This window comes from Cibotium barometz, chromosome 54, assembly GCF_041138505.1.
Source record: "Cibotium barometz isolate CiBa-2024 chromosome 54, ASM4113850v1, whole genome shotgun sequence".
Lineage (NCBI taxonomy): Eukaryota > Viridiplantae > Streptophyta > Polypodiopsida > Cyatheales > Cibotiaceae > Cibotium > Cibotium barometz.
Genome location: NC_141099.1, coordinates 4967974 through 4983195, shown reverse-complemented (window position 1 = coordinate 4983195; position 15222 = coordinate 4967974). Strand labels below are relative to the sequence as shown.

The 15222-nt window shown below is 39.3% G+C and overlaps 1 pseudogene; it reads right to left on the bottom strand.

Moving 5' to 3' along the window:
• Positions 1 to 1175: 1175 nt before the first annotated feature.
• LOC147607795 (ABC transporter C family member 5-like) lies at positions 1176 to 11489 on the bottom strand (annotated as a pseudogene).
• Between the last annotated feature and the right edge of the window lie 3733 nt (positions 11490 to 15222).

The window sequence follows — 15222 nt, the reverse complement described above, 5'->3', positions numbered from 1 at the left end:
GGTCTCTTAATGTTTCTAGCAACCTTCTTCTCATAATATCAGCATGTACCAACTTCTTTTAAGGTACCAACTTACATGAAAATAGATGATAGTCTACTTAACACTTTTTAAAAATTCAATGAAAACCTTGTAGTCATTCTCATCTAGTTGGTAACAGTTGTTACATTATATGTCAAGTGTGCTAATGCAATAACACTCTCAATCTCCATATTCAAGTCAGTCACATCATATGTAAAAATTTGGGATCCATTCACCTTTTGATACCAACCAAGTCCAAACACTAAGTCCTATCTATAAGAGGATGCCCATTTTACGAGCAACTACGAACGAGCCAAGCCCTACCTTGAGCAAGTGCGAAAGGAAAACTATGCATGTCACCGCATTATTGTTCTTCACTCTTCTATATTATTAGATAGTCAAAGAAGCATTAAAAGAGACATTCCCACATGTTAAAGTGCTAGACAGGTGAAGTTTGAACCAAATTCCAAAAGAAAGATTTCAATATTTTTAACACTCTTTAAAGCAGATTTTATCTTTGCAGTCTTTTCCGTCCCAATCTTCTCACACATGAGCATTGTTAGATTGTCTATGTGCCCTAAGCAAAGAAAAAGACACTTGCCCCCCCAGGAAAGAATCCACCAAGGAAAGAACACAGGAGGTATTATTTCATAGCATGTTTACCCAAATTTCATAATTATATTTTTACCTACAAAAAGGAGCAGCCATTTTGCTTTACATACGATAAAGTCGCAACCCTAGATAGCAAACAATACCAACCAAAATATATGCTACACGTGTGTGCACATTTACCAAGTTGTGTGTACATGTGTGTGTGTGTGTGTACACACACACACACACACACACAACTTGGTAAATGCGCACATGCGTGAAGCAGTTTCTTTTTTACCTACAAAAAGAAGCAGCCATTCTGCTTTACATACGATAAAGTCGCAACCCTAGATAGCAAACAATACCAACTAAAATATATGCTACACGTGTGTGCACATTTACCAAGTTGTGTGTACATGTGTGTGTGTGTGTGTACACACACACACACACAACTTGGTAAATGCGCACATGCGTGTAGCAGTTTCTTTTTTTCTTTTTCTTTTTGGTAAGGAGGAGGAGGAGAGTATATATACTCATGTATGCAGGCAAATAGCTCAATTGTCCAGCTAGCTCTTTACCTTAAAAAGTTCACTTCCAGTGTAAGCATCAACTGCACTAAATGGGTCCTCAAGAAGATAGATATTTGCATCTTTGTATAGAGCCCGTGCAAGTTTAATCCATTGTTTCGGACCACCACTAAGGTTAATACTCCTTTCACCAATGATTGTCTAATCTCCATGGGAAAACACGGTCAAGTCCTTCTTTAGTGCACATACTTGGAGTATGATCTTATACTTTTTTTTTGTCCATGGGACTCCCAAACAAAATGTTTTCTTCTATGTTGCGAGTCTCGATCCATGCTAACTGCGAGACATAGGCTTTTTGTCCACAAACGTTCACTTGAAGAGTTGAGTCATAAAAGTCACTTTATATGCTAAACCAATATGACCTAAGTAGAATATCAGACCCATGTTTCGCACCTTATCTTTTGCAATCATACTTATAATATTGTAATCATACTTATAATATTTCAAACGTTAAGCCTCCACCAATCATACTTGTATTATATGTGCTTCATTCTAATGCCTTTGGATCCATTTTCTTACAAAAAGTAGGACATTGGATTCTTGGGGAGTAGAAGATTGACAAGTTAACTTGTAGCAAGCTGCAACAAGAAATGTTATAGAAAAAGGCTCCTAGTGACCAATAGGCATGACATGCACAGTAAAGGCTTCAGAGGACTTCAATGCTTTATACTTCATAACTCTTCATTGCATATGGTCAAGGCTGTAGAAATGTTTCTTTCAGCTACTTCAAAAGCCCTATAAAAGAACACATAACATACACGAGTATCGTATGCATTTTTTTTTCAATTGTTTGATGTTTGGATGACAATCATACGAGCATGATTGGAATCATGGTTTATCTTCAAAATTGAGGTAAATAAAGTCACTTCCTCTAAAACCCAACCACACAGCAAGCAGACATAGGATTAGAGAACCCAATAGACATCACCACAACGCACTACACTACTGAGACAAGTTTCAGACAAGACCCAACCTCAATAGGATGTGCCCAGTGGGGTAGCAACCTCACCATATGACCCAATTCACACGGGAAAGTTTTGAGAGGGATTTGCATGGAACAAGCCAAAGGGAAAGAGATATGGACTTTATAAACCTACCTAGCCCTCTCATATAGAGAGGAACCTTGATGAATAGAATTAATACTCTATATTGTCACCTGATTTAGTATTTGTTAAGATCTGGTGAATGTTTAGGTATCTTATCGTGCCACAGAGCTTTGACATTTCCCCAAGAATGCATGCAAGAAGACTTATCTTTCTAGGACCCAACCTTCCTGCACACGGCCACCATCCCCCTTGCTCACTCTCACATTGATTTTTGAGAGAGTGGGCATTTCAAAAGATAGGTCCCAGTTGAGCACACCATCTTTGATTTCAACTGCCATGTTTGAGGCACCCTTGTGAACCTTAAGAAGAACTGCATCCTTTGGCAACTCCTCCTCTTCCAGGAAACTTGAGACTCGGTCCCAAGGAGACTTTCATTTGGGCAATCATAGCCAAGAGATCAAGAAAGTTCCGCAACAAAGACTCTTTCAGAATGCAAAATGTGGCTATGCCAAAGGCAATCACAGACACAAAAATTGGCACCTTCTAGAATATGAACGTGACTACTACCTATGCAAAGAGATCTTTCCGCAACCATCCGTATTCTTCTTCTATCAAACTTTTTTCTAGCTTTGCCCAGTATCCTCCCATGCTTGCAATTTCCTGAAGTGGTCCGCATCATGCGTTTATCTTTTTCGTTGTCATAAAGTGATCCTAATAATTCTCCTGCACCTTGGCCAAGGGAATGTTGCCGATAATAGAGATAGATTTTGTAGCCAGAGTTGCAATGAAGGCCACCCCGACACTTCTGTACAAAATCCCAAGTGCCAACATAATCTGCAAAGGCAAAACCCAGCTATCATGCAAATACTAAGAAAAGTCCCCAATTCTTTGCACATCCACAGACATGTAATTCATGATCTCCCCGCCACTGAGGCTTTTCGGGGCTTGACTTAAAAGGCGGAGCCCCTTGCGGTACACAAAGGCTGTCAAAGCAACCCGAAAATGCATCCCTAGTAGATTAATCCCCATGTACCACTAACGATGTGTGTAAGATTCCTCCCTCTAGCTTTTGATGATGTAAAGATGTAAGAACCTCCCCTTTAGTCTGTTGTAATCATCCCCTCCCCTTTAGAATGGAAAAAGACCTTGTTTGACCCTGTTTTGGTCTAGAGAGGGAGAAAATATTCTAGAGAACAATTTTGAGATATTTTTGGATACAAAGTTACCCTTTTATTTTAAGATGAATTCCCCTAAAAATAGAAGTTTAAAAAGAGTTTTCCAATGTGCATTAGATATTAATTGAATATGTGCACTACTGGACACCTTAGCCTAGGGGTACCTATTTTCAAAAAATTATGGATTAAGGTCCAAAGAGTGTTCTAATGGGCCTATAGGATTAATCCATGTGTTTGAATAATAAAAATGCTAGAAAAAAAGAAAATCCACCAAAAATGAATAAATTTTCACATAAGATGAAGAGTTGACTACTAGTACTGGTACTTAAGTAGTATAAAAATGTGAATTTTGACACCTCAGGAGAGAGAGAACCCCTCAACAGAAAGGCACCTGGAAATAACATCAAGGAGGTCATTTTTTATTCAAAAAAATCATAAAGTGGCTAGATATTTTATCTCTCATCTCTTCTCTTTCAAACTAGATCAAAAAGTGGACAAATTAGTCTAAAACTTGTCCAAATTGGATCAAACTGAAGCTGGAACCCTCTGGATCCCAATTGGACTTGGTTGGTGACTCCATCACCTATAAAAAGAGCCCCACTCCTTTGTATTTTTATCTTAGTGTATTTACATGCTATTGTAATTTTGATTTTAGCGTAATTCCATAATCCCTCTACCTTGCCTCTCCATTGTGAAGCTTTGGTGCTTCACTAAACCTCTTCTTCTCTTGGAGATTGCCCTCTTCTCTTGGTGGCCAAGCCTCTTCTTTGAGGGCTACACATCTCCTTAAAGAATCAAGCCAAAAACCAAGGGTAAGCCTAAACAATGATGTTTACTCTCTTCTTTGGAGGTAATATTCTTCCCAACCTCTCTACATGCTTGGGAAGCTTTCTATTTCATGGTTTCTTCTTAGAACCATGGCCTTATTGATTCATGTTGTTTAAATGAAGTAATGTTAATCTCCTATGCTGCTTAAATGTATTGTTTTTTATCTGTAATCTCTCTTTTTGAAAGAATACTCACTTTTACGGGTTAAATCATTCTTGGAAGGATAAATCTTAGTTCTTATCTCATTTTCTTACCAAAACTCTAAAGCTAACAAGCTAGAGATGAAGATTAAACATTTTTATGATTATTAATCTACTTAGAATGAGGTTAATTCATTGAAGCTTGTTTTTATGATAAGAAATCTTATATTTATTCATTTTATGATGAAAGAGAGCTTATGATAACATTCATATATTTATTTTCATTTGGAAATTATAATTGGATATTTTTTTAAATAACAAGATGCTTAGATGCAATTATGCTTATATTTATGCATAAAATAAGTTTTATGCTAAAAGTGGAATTTTGAGCATTTTTATTTCATAGAAAATGCGGGGAAACTATGGCAAAAAATTTATCATTAGAAAATGAATTTGAATTTATGCATAATAAATTTTATGCCAAAAGTGGAGTTTTGAGCATTATTCATTTTAGAAATCTTAGTTCTTCTCTCATTTTCAAATGGGATTATGACTATAATTCACTTAAATAAAAATGAATTAGAATGTGTGCATAAGTATTTTATGCTAAAAGAGAGATTTTCATGATATTTTATTTTGGAAAATAGAGAAAAGAATGTGAAAATATTCATAGGGGTGCATCGAGAAAACATGGATAAAATTTTAATCAGAAAGAGGACTCACGGACATAATTAACTTTTGGAATTATGAAGTATACATCTAGATTCTCAAGAAATAGAATCTTAAATACATTCTACAGGAAAAGGATTTCCCAGAAAAAAACACCAAAAACATCCTTAGTTGGATGAACGTAAATACTTATGTGACTGACTTATTCCTAGAGTCCCTGGAAAAGGATTCTCGAATTCTTGAAAGGATTGAGGATTCGAAGGTGAATGGGAATTTAGACTTAATTGAATTGAGTCAAGAAAAAGTTGTCTTTAACTAAGCCAAGTAATGGCCGAGACTTAGAAAGTTTTATCGATATGTAAAGTAGAATAAATGTACTCTTAACCTGGTTGATTATGGAACAAAAATTCTGATAACTAGATCAAGGAAAGTTGATAATCAAACCTGATTCACTCAAAGCGAAAAGAGACCATCTTTTTTGTTAAGATTGGAATGATGTGAATGAATGTGGAATGATGTGGGATGATGTGAATGAATGTGGAAATGATGTGGGATGATGTGAATGATGTGAATGAATGTGGGATGATGTGAATGATGTGAGATGATGTGAATGAATGTGGAATATTGTGAGATGATGTGAATGAACGTGGAAATGACGTGGGATGATGTGAATTGATGTGGAAAAGTGTGGAATAATGAGAAATGATATGAAATGATCAGAAATGATGTGGAATGATGAGAATGATGAGAATGATGATGAATGATGTGAAATGATGAGAAATGATGTGAAATGATGAGGAATGATGTGGAATAATGTGAAAAGATGGGAATTTTACTTGGAAGCTGTATTTGCATGTGAAACCTATTTTTTTTAAAGATTGTTTTACGTCAAGAATGTTGGGGGAAACATTTTGACTATCTTATGGAATAAGGTCATGGGGACCTAAGTGGAAAATGTTGCAAACATCTGATGGAGAGTCAAAGAAGGACGTCTCACGTGGCAAGGTCGGCCAAGATCTTGATGACCAACCTCGGTTCGGTTAAAATGGTGAGCTTTCGGTACAGTGGATGAGGGGCCAAGGAGTGGAGTGATAGGTCACCTGCAAAGGAGCCTAGAGGGTGGTGACCATAAGGTGCTCGAGCTCTGGGTCACCCAGGATACCCACACGTGCGTCGAGGAAGAAATGGAGCATTGAGTTGGAGTTGTTTTCTAAACACGGGCATGGATCTGGTTGGTTGACCTTGCTAGTCTTAACGGATGAGTCCTTGGTAACTGGATCTCATTGGTTGATCTAGCTGATCTTCAACGAAGAGTCCATATGGATTTTATGAGATTATACTCATGGGTACTATGAGCTAGGAACTATTGAAAAGGCCCCCGAGTGAAGTACTAGGTGAGCCTAGAGGGACTGACTAGGTGGTGAGCATTCTGGTTGTTGCTGGAAAAGTTTAAAAAGAGTTTTCCAATGTGCATTAGAAATTAATTGAATATGTGCACTGGACACCTTAGCCTAGGGGTACCTATTTTCAAAAAATTATGGATTAAGGTCCAAAGAGTGTTCTAATGGTCCTATAGGATTAATCCAAGTGTTTGAATAATAAAACTGCAAGAAGAAAAGAAAATCCACCAAAAATGAATAAATTCTCACATAAGATGAAGAGTTGACTAGTACTGGTACTTAAGTAGTATAAAAATGTGAATTTTGACACCTCAGGAGAGAACCCCTCATCAAGGACGCGCCTATAAATCAAATCAAGGAGGTCATTTTGTATTTAAAAAAATCATAAAGTGGCTAGATATTTCATCTCTCATCTCTCCTCTTTCAAACTAGATCAAAAAGTGGGCATAATTAGTCTAAAACTTGTCCAAATTGGATCAAACTTAAGCTAGAAGCCTCTAGATCCCAGTTCGACTTGATTGGTGGCCTCCCTCACCTATAAATAGAGCCCCATTCCTTTATATTTTCATCTTAGTGTATTTACATGGTAGTGTAATTTTCATTTTAGTGTAATTCCATTATCCCTCTACCTTGCCTCTCCATTGTGAAGCTTTGGTGCTTCATTAAACCTCTTCTTCTCTTGGAGATTACCCTCTTCTCTTGGTGGCCAAGCCTCTTCTTTGAGGGCTACACATCTCTTGGTGGCCAAGCCTCTTCTTTGAGGGCTACACATCTCTTTAAAGAATCAAGCAAAAAACCAAGGGTAAGCCTAAACAATGCTGTTTACTCTCTTCTTTGGATGGTAATCTTCTTCCCAACCTCACTACATGCTTGGGAAGCATTCTAATTCATGGTTTCTTCTTCGAACCATGCCCTTATTTATTTATGTTGTTTACATGAAGTAATGTTAATCTAAATGTATTGTTTTTTATTTGTAATCTCTCTTTTTGAAAGAATACTCACTTTATCCTTCTTGGAAGGATAAATCTTAGTTCTAATCTCATTTTCTTACCAAAACTCTAAACCTAACAAGCTAGAGATGAAGATTAAACGTTTGTCCAGTCATATGTTTTATGTTTGGGAGGGTAATCATCGAAGAGGAAAAAGACAAAAGATGAGTGAAAAGGAGACTTCCCTGCTTGATGATGAGGATGATGGCTCCTTATTAGGTAATGATCCTCACCATGCTCGCTCTCCATGCTCTCTCACTCTCTCTCCGTATGCCCAACTCCGCTCCTTTCACAATCATTCACACAACTCAAACATCAGTTTTCTCTCTTCATGCATCCATGATCTCTTCCTCCATGCCTCTCTCTCTCTCTATTTTGTCTTCTTACCAGTATACACATGACCGTAATATCTCTCTTTCCCTTACACACATTACTATATTACACCCTTCTCTCTCCATTCTCTCTCTCTCTCTCTCTCTCTCTCTCTCTCTCTCTCTCTCTCTCTCTCGGCCACATTGCCTTGGATTATTGTTTAATATGCTTTGAAGAATGGTTGTTTTGATGTTATAGGGTGTGATAGCAGCACTCGTGTCACCCCAAGAGGACATGCACATTCATTTTTGTTGGTGCACACAAACAAAGCTTTGTTGCATCTATTGCATCTGGCCATTGTGGGGGACTATGTGGGACTTTGCTTATGGACAAAAAAACTCCATGTACACTCAGGTACATGATCACTTCAGGAGATTTTGTCCTAAGGGTAGAGAGTATGTCCACAATGGAGACCGGTAAGTTGGGCGGCCGATATTGTTTTCTTGGACTTAGTTGAGTTTCATAGGTCATCTAGAATGTCGACGGTTGGATGGTGATGCCTCATTTGTTTTGTCCACATGGCCAGCCCACTGGTTTGATTGAGAGACATGTTAGGGTGAGTGGCTTGGATATTTGGCATCGTATTGTGGTCATGCATCACACACCTTATGGTTCTATAGACCTTATGGGCTCTTTGTCTATGGTACAACGAGGTTTGTTGCAGTGTTCAGCTCTTCTATGCTCTTCTTAGTTCATAGACGCGGTTGTGATCCTCTTATTTACCTCGATTCTGGCTGGCCCCTGTTTGAGGCTTTGTGGGGCGACTGAGCCCTATGGACACCATTGTCTACCATCATCTACCTTCTAATAGCAGGGATAGGGCCTCTAATGGATGCGATTAGAGAGAGAGGGGGCATGGAGAGGAGCCACACATTTGTGGCATGTTATTTGTAGCTCCTCTATCGTTGTTATGATGGGATAGTGCTTGAGTTGGGTTGTTGTGGCACTGCTCCCCTCCTTTGGGTGTGCATGAACTCTAATCGATTATGTGTGGCCATTGACATTGATGATGAGCTCATCGCATCACATGTAGTCCCTGCTTCTTGAGAAGAAAAGGCAACTAGGTGTTGGGGCAAGCACATTAGAGACTGCTGAAGATGAGGTGGATGTTTTGGCTGGGGTCTCTCTATACGACTAGTGAGTAGCTCGCCTTTTCATTTTGTTGCACCATATTTCAATTGCACTATGACATTGGGTTTCATGCATTTAAGATAACATTTTGTTTGTGGCCTGCTACCTTTTGTTATGGTTTCGCTAAATCACTATGTTTTAGTTATGTAATCAAAACAGTTGTTGATGCTATATTGGATGAGATTCACATCTTTAGATCTTTGATTGGTGATGTTATATGCATGAACCCATATGTGGTGTGTGTGCACATGTGACGGATGCAAATTGAGTACGATCATGTCTGAGATTGTTATTTAGTTGTGACTATTTTGTTTATATTTTTATAATGCCATTACAAGGTTTTTATTGGTTAAGCAAGTTCTTTGTCCATGTTAAGTGTCTTGCAAGATTATGCTGAGGCGATTGCTTTGGAGATGTCTTAGGATCGTCGATATGACAAGGTCACATGAGAGAATCACTGATGATGATTATTTTTGGATGATGAAAGTTTTGTCAAATTCACATATAGATGTGCCACCAGTTGAACCTCATTACAACACCTTTGTAATTTTTTTGTGAATAGACCAATGTCAGAGTGCATTGTAATTATCTATTGTGTGTATTACGGCTTGGATCTTGTGTGCACATGGGGTGTGTGTTTATGTATGTGTGTGTGTGTGTGTGTGTGAGAGAGAGAGAGAGAGAGAGAGAGAGAGGAGCATTTGTTTCATCATTGTATAGCATAAAGACCAATGTCATAGTGGATCATAATTATCTATTGTGTGTATGAGTGTTCAAAGTGACAATAGACATACTTGAGTATGCACAATGGCATGACTTGGATCTTGTGTGTGTGTGTGTGTGTGTGTGTGTGTGTGTGTGTGTGTGTGAGAGAGAGAGAGAGAGAGAGAGAAAGGAGCATTTTTTTTGTCATTGTGTTCCAGCTAAATCGATAACATAGCGCATCATAATTATCTATTGTGTGTAGTATGAGTGTTCGAAGAGGCAATAGACATACTTAAGTATGCGCAAGGACACGGCTTGAATCTTGTGTGTGTGTACATGGGGTGTGTGTGTGTGTGTGTGTGTACATGGGGTGTGTGTGTGTGTACATGGGGTGTGTGTGTGAGAGAGAGAGAGAGAGAGAGAGAGAGGAGCATTTGTTTTGTCATTGTATAGCATTGTCATGATGGCCTCCAGCCTTCCCACTTGCTCGGTCTTCCTCTGGCTTGCTCACTCTTGCTCGTTGTTTGGGGTGCCTCATGTTCAATGATGTATCTCAATTTTTGATATTAATGAATTTTTGATGTGTAACATATCTTCCAATTGTCGATGTGTACGTCTTGGAATTTTCAATGTGCACTATATCTTGCTATTGTCTATTTGATTTAAGTGTGTATGTGCTTTCAATCACGTTTCAATAAAGGGCCAAAAGGGTGCAAAAAAGGCCCCTCTGAGCCATGTGCAATGGCCATTTTTGCACCCTAATGGCCCACGTGTGTACGTCTTGGAATTGTCAATGTGCATTGTATCTTGCTATTGTCTATTTGATCCTCTCCCCTATGTTCAACTCAAGGGAAACTTCTCCTTTACCTGTGATAGAATTCTGAGTTTTGACTGTAATATAAATCAAATCATTCACGAGTAGAATCCAACTTAGAAAAATATTCAACATGAGAAGTCATGTGGGAGCTTGCCCCACCATCAATCCACCATGGTTCTTGCTTGCTGCAATGGTCTACATGATTGGACTCTTTGATCTCTTCAATAGAGAGAAAAGTGTTGGCATTTGTGAAGCTTTGACAACTTCCATCTTCAGTATAGCTGACTAATTTCCCCTTCAGATTAGCTTGATTTTTCCTGTAATATTTCTTAAAATGTCCATATTTTTGACAATAATAACATTGAATGGAATTATGGGAAGTTCTACCCCTAGAGAAATAGTCAACTCTACCCCATTAGAAGAAAAGGTACCTTCATCATTGTTGTTGTTGTTGGCTTGATAGTTGTTATGTCTTCCTCTTCCTCTTTGATTATTTGTTCTTCCTCTACCTCTATGTGTGAAGCGAGAGTTGTCATTGTTGCTTACTAAAGTGCTAATGCTACCAAGGATGTCCTTCATAGCTGCATTTCTTTGATCCTCATCCCTAAGGATCTGCTCCCTTTTGTCTAGTGAGGGTTTCTCTCTTAGAATGATGAGGCCTGGAATAAGACCTTCATAGCCTTCCTTCAGCCCATAGATGATGATTATAGCAAGCTCGTTCAAACATCTTGTCTCCAACATCTATTAGTTTATTGATAAAGTCTGTAGCAGTTTCATTAGACTTCCTTATCTCATTTGTGAGTTTATCTCTCAAGGAAATATGCCTTAAAGTGCTTTTAAACTCACACACCTTCTTCAAGCTGTCCCAGGCTTCTTTTCAGACAGTTAGAACTTCCCTCAAATGGCTGAGGACGTCATCCTTCACACTCAACTTTATCATGTGGACAATAAACATGGCCTTCTTGTCCCATTTTTCTAGAGCTTCAATAGTCGAATCAGTTGGTCTCTCCATAGAGGCCATCTCCCAATAGTCTTGGAAGAATAATAGAGAGACTTCATCTTCAGCTTCTTCCAGGTTACATAGTTTGTACTATTGAGTTTTTCAACTCCCTCCAAATGTATGTTACTCAGGTTGGGTGCCAGCAAGTCAGTAGAACAAATTGTTGACAATTGGAGTTGACTCTGACAGTTGACTCCGGAAGGTGATTTTGCCTATAGAGTAAACCTGGACAACACAAAGAGTAAACCTAGCCAACAAAGAGTATACTTGGCCAACAACAAAGAGTAAACCCTGCCAAACAGGTAAACCTAGGCAAGTACTGAATGCTGGCTCCAGAATGTGGAAGGCTATGTTGGCAATAGGCACTGTGACTATCAGTAGAGCAGCAAGTCACTAATGTCAATAGGCAGGTCGACGGTTGTGTCAGTAGTAGGTATGGCTGGTTTAGTAGAGCAGGTCAACAGCTTGTCATCAGTAGCAGTCAACTCAGATGGTTGACTTTAATAGTTAATGTAAATGGCTAATTATGTCAACCGATTTAGGAAGATATTCTGGTATAGCAGACTGACTTAGCAGTAGTGCAGTGTTGACGTGGAGCACTATGGTACAAATCTTGAAAAGATGCAGGGCAGAAGAGAGCTTGAGATCTTGCAAGCACACCCACACTCACAAAATCCTAAAAGAGAACACACAAAAGGTGAGAGGCTGAAAATCTTCTTCTTCTTCACATAACACTCAACACACCATATACAAAGATAAGAGTACACACCATATACAAAGATAAGAGTACACACAATATGAAAAGGTACTCAACCAAATACATACTAGGGTTCTCTATAGTAGTGTGAACCCAACTAAATGAGCTCGCGCTATAACTATGCCAATCTCTAGAATGGCTGTTACACAGCCTGTCATCCCATTGGCCGTATATCACCCATGATCTCACCAACCATGCCAGTGGTATAAGTGTGGGCGGCCTATCCCCCAAGCGGGTCATGAGTGTCCATCGCCTCACTAGATGAGCTCGATATCTCAACACTCCCCCCCTCGAGCTCAACTCCATCTCATGTACACCAAGCAAAGCCCTGAATCTGCGGAGCTTCTCTGTTCCCAATGCTTTGGTGAAGATGTCAGCGACCTGATCCTGTGTGCTGACATAAACAAGGTCAACGTCTCCTACCAAAACCTTCTCTCTGACAAAATGGTAGTGGACCTCTATATGCTTCGTGTGAGCATGAAAAACTGGGTTCCTGGCCAACTGTATACTGCTAATGTTGTCACAAAAAATGACAACTTGTCTATCCATTGATAGACCCAAATCTGCAAGTAGCTTTCTCAACCAAGCTACCTCACATGCTGCCATAGCAGCACCTCTGTACTCGACCTCTGTGTACTAGTGGATAGAGCAACCGTAGGCTACTTCTTGCTGCTCCAAGTCATAGCAGCACTCCCCAAAGAAAACATGAAGCCACTAGTAGATCTTCTATTTGAGATACTACCAACCCAATCAAGATCTGTGTACCCATGTATACATATCTCTGTCCCAGTTTCATAAAATAGTCCACAATGCAAAGTAGACCTCACATACCTCAGTATGCATCTCAATGCATCCAAATGCGACTTTCGAGGAACCTACAAAAATTGACTCACCAACCCAATAACATAGCTCAAATCTGGCCTGGTGATTGTCTGTAGATCAAGCTTCCTACTATGCGCATATACATAGTAGGATCCTCCAAAATCTCTCCTGAATCTGCACTCAACTTGCCATTTTGATCCAATGGCACTGAGATAGGCTTACAGCCTATCATACCATACTTGCACAACATTAGGGGAAGGTTGAGGTCTATAGGGGCCCTTTAAGATGCCATGTGATTAAAAGGTTATTAAGGAAAAGAGCTAATCGTGTGATGCCATGTATACAAAAATGTTGGGTGATTAAAGGTGGTCAAAAGATTCTCTAGAAGATGCCTTTTTGTACTTTTCATTTCTAAAAAGTGGAGGGGAAAGTTTTTGAAATTTCGGACGTCCATAACTTCTACATATAAACTCAAAATTTGTCGGAGATTATAGATCTAGAATCTACTCGTCGAGCTCTTTCCATAGATATGTCACATGATATAGTTTTGCTCGCTTGATTTCAAATTCAATTTTGGCGGGAAACTTTGAAATTCAAACTTCTAGCCGTTTGAAGAACAAGAAAGTATCTAAAGTCAAAGAAACTTAACGTTTTAACAAAAAGTCATTAAAATCATAATATGGCAGCTTAAAGGGCCCCTATAGACCTCAACCTTCCCCTAATGCATGTCTAAGCCATATTGTCTCTGCAGTAATCCAATACCATGTGGTGACCTATTCATCTCAATGCCAAATATCTAAGCTCCCCTAGATCCTTCATCTCAAACTTCTGTCTAAGCAAGTTCTTTACATCAAAGATCTTTGCATCATGGTCCCCCGTAATGATCAGGTCATCTACATAGATGACAACAAGCACAACCCCTCTATCACTGTGTCTTACATACAACGAGAAATCTGCATTGGCTACATGAAAGCCAATAGTGACAAGATATTCGGAAAGCTTGTTAGACCATGCTCTTGATTCTTGTTTTAAGCCATACAAGGCTTTCTTTAACCTGCAAACATGCTCGCAGCGGTGACTCACATCCTTATAACTAGGTGGCTGCAACATATACACCTCTTCCTGCAAATCCCCATGCAAGAATGCATTATTTACATCCATCTGATGTAAAGACCATTGCTTTGACGTAGCCACTGCTATCACAACTCTCACTATTCCCACCTTGGCAACTAGGCTAAAAGTTTCCTCATAATCAATGCCATATGTCTGCGCATATCCTTTGGCTACCAATCTAGCCTTGTACATGCTTATGCTTCCATTAGTGTTATGTTTTACTTTGTACACCCACTTGCATCCAATGGCTTTCTTGCCTTCAGGCAATTGCACTAAATCCCAAGTCTCATTTCCATATAGTGCATCCATCTCCTCATTCATAGCTTTCTCCCAACACACATTTCCAACAGCCTCATCAATGCATGTGGGCTCTATAACCTGCACAACTTTTGCCATGTATGCATAGTGATGTGCCACATAACCATCATAGGTAAACCTCTGCATACAATTCTTCACTCTCCCAGATCTTTGCAGCTTTGCATTCATGGATTCCATAGCCTTCTTTACACCAGGTGTTCTCATAGCTGGTATCCCAAAATCCTCATCAAGGCTCATCTCTGAGCCACTAGACTCTCCATCTCAACATGAGAATGCCCTGCAGAAATGTCAGGCATACTAAGGGGCTCAACCACTTTCTCTTTGCCTTTATGTGATATACTAATCACATTTGCAGGACTGGTATTATAACGCAGCCTGCCACTCCATGGTCTATCAACTGAACCACTAGATGAGGACTTTCCTGGTCCACTCAAAGACTGTGATTTCTGACTTGCATTCTGTGCAACCACATTTCCACTCACATCAGTCCCAACAGCTTCTTTTTCATTCAACAACATACAAGCTGCTCATCTCATCAAAAACGACATCCCTGCTTACCCTCAACTCACGTGTAGCAGGGTTATAACACCTGTATCCCTTTTGCTCAAGGGAATACCCAATAAACACACATTTTTCAGCTTTTGGATCCAGCTTAGTTCTCAGCTCATCTAGCACATGCACATATGCAATGCATCCAAAGACTTTCAGATGAGACAAATCAGGTTTTTTGCCAGTAAACCTCTC